Below are 2,752 nucleotides of genomic sequence, written 5' to 3' on the forward strand. Positions count from 1 at the left end.
AGAGAGAGAGAGAGAGAGAGAGAGAGAGAGAGAGAGAGAGAGAGAGCGCGAGAGAGCGAGCATGCACTGGGAGTCTCAAGTCTTTTGAAACGGCAAAGCCTACTCTCAGACACACACCTCCCTCAACAAAGGCCACTCCTCCTAATTCTTTGCCAACAGTTGTACCAGTTAGGGAGCAAGTGTTCAGATGTCTGGGAGCAGGGTTGTTCTCATTCATTCCAGCACATCTTGTTTGCTTTTGAGATGAGGTCTCATGGTATGGCCCATGGTGACAAGGATGATCTTGAATTCCTGATCTTTCTACTTTTATCTCCCACATGTTGAGATTACAGTATTTACAGTCATAATTGGTTAATTAAGACAGAATTTTGGATTTGAATTAAGTTCGAGAAAATGATGGATCTTTGCTCTCTAATTCGTTGCTGGAAAGAATCCTTTTCCCCTCTGCCCAGATAAACCATAGTCTCAGTTCTTCAAAGCTCCATCTTCACACAGGACCACTCTGAAGTCAGGTGTATGGATATAACTTAATAGAAAAATTATTTTGGCCACTGAAAACTATTAATATGGGAAACTTATTGATCCCTTTTATGAATCTATGGACATTTGTAAAACATTTATAAGTCTGTGAGCCATGTATATACATAATAGTTAATTTAAACCTATAAAACAGAGCTATCCTGATAGGATCCATGTTATCAGTAACGACACTGAGAGATTAAATATTTTGAGCCAAGTCATACAGAATTAAGATTGAACTGGCCCTTAGGATATTGGACCGTAGACATGTTTTTTTGTTGTTGTTGTTTTTTAAATTAGCATGGGTAAGAAACAGCATTATCTTCTTATTTGACACACAATTTCAGGCCTCCAACCTGATTCTCCTATCAGAGTGCCAGGATTACAGAAGTATGCCACCATGGCTGACTATTCAATTTCTTAGTGTAAATGAAAATGGAATGTGTTTGAGTTGTGCTGAGCGGAGGCTAGAGAGAAACAGCTCACTGGTTACACGTACTTATCTGAAAAGCTTCAGAGGACTTGAGTCTGGTTCCCAGCATCCATACCAGGCCGCACAAAACCATGTGTGACTCTAGCACAAGTGGGTCTGATTCCCTCTTGTGGATTCCTAGGGTATCCCCACACACATAGACACACATAAATACAAACAAATTAAATCTTTTAATAAAAAATGTAAGCTGAGGAGCACACTTAAGTGAGTACAGCATTTCTGTTTCCTGATTTATTTAGAACTCAGTTAACCTGGCTTTGTTAAGAGTTTATTTTTTAGGAGACTGGCAATTAAAGTAGGAAATAAAGCATTATGCTACATCATCAATTAAGTAAATTTTCAAAGGGCCAGTGAACTGTTTTGCTTTTAGACAGGCGTCATGTAGCCCAGGCAAGCCTTGAACTCCGGGGATTACAGGCCTGTTCTAGATAAAGGATTTGGAAGGACTTTTAATTTGGATACTGTGGTTGTGTAAGGCAATGACTGGAATTTATCATTACTATGCTATCTCTTAGTTCACACAGATGGCAAAAATATACATGCAAGGAGAAGAAGTGTAGTCTGTCAGCAGTAATTGACAGTGAGGTTTTTTTTTTTTTTCCTTTCTTCACCTCTTGGTTTAGTTTGCTTGATTTTGTACTGGGATAGACCTCGGGGTCTAATGAATGAAGCATAAGCACTCTACTAATAAGTTATATACTAGTTCATTACTTTTGGTTAGCCTTGAACTTAATGTATAGCCTAGGTTCACCTTGACTTTGTGGTCCTCTTGCCTTAGACGCCTGAGTAGCTATGATCACAGGTTTGTTTCATAGTTAGAGCTGATTCATAGCATAAAGTTTTCTGTGTTGGTTATCAAGCCACAGAGTCACACCCTTGTTCCCCATTCTAATTTTATTTTCTTTTTGGTTTTTTGAGACAGTGACTTTCTATATATAGTTCTGGCTGTCCTGAAATTTACAATGTGGACCAAGCTGGCCTTGAACTCACAGAGATCTCTCTGCCTCTGCCTCCAAATGTTGATTAAACATGTGTAACACCATGCCCAGCTTCTTTTGAATTCCCTGCTATGTGAGTGTGGGTGTGTATGCCACAGCGTTCATGTGGATGTCAGAGGACAACGTTAGGCCGTTTTCTCCTCTTGCTTTTATGTGGGTGCTGGGGATTGAGCTCAGTTTGCCAGACTCATGTTGGAAGCATCTTTATCTTACAGATTGAACGTCTCAACAGCCCACAGTACTTAAAATAAAATTTGTGTTTATTTGATGTTAGTGTTTTGAAATAGGGTCTTCTGTACCACAGGCTGGCTTCAAACTCTTTATATATCCGAAGCTGGCCGTGACCTCATGATTGTTTTGCCTTCATCTTCCAAGTGCTGAAGTTACAGGTATGCACTTGTACACATGGCTTTCTTAAAAGAAACTTAATGTTAGAGGTTTCTTTTCAAGCCAGGTATGGTTGTGTGTGCCTCTCTGACAGCTGGGGTAGAAGGATCCTGGATTCAAGGCTACCTTGAGCTAATAGCAAGACTCTTCCTCAGGAAGACTGCCATGAGCCTGGCTTAATTAGAGCATGCAGAGCTAACAGATTAATATGGGTAGCTACATATTGAAGTTATAGCTCAGAAAGAAAAAAAAAAAAGACTTTTCATTGAAAAGTTTAAAATAATACGCCGGGCGTGGTGGCGCACGCCTTTAATCCCAGCACTCGGGAGGCAGAGGCAGGCGGATTTCTGAGTTC

The 2,752-nt window shown here is 40.2% G+C and overlaps 1 protein-coding gene across 1 annotated transcript in view; it reads left to right on the forward strand.

Moving 5' to 3' along the window:
* The window catches only part of Ppm1d (protein phosphatase, Mg2+/Mn2+ dependent 1D), a 32,585-nt gene that overhangs the window by 26,185 nt on the left and 3,648 nt on the right, over positions 1-2,752 (forward strand). The window lies entirely within an intron of this gene.

Source organism: Mus caroli, chromosome 11 (genome assembly GCF_900094665.2).
Source record: "Mus caroli chromosome 11, CAROLI_EIJ_v1.1, whole genome shotgun sequence".
Lineage (NCBI taxonomy): Eukaryota > Metazoa > Chordata > Mammalia > Rodentia > Muridae > Mus > Mus caroli.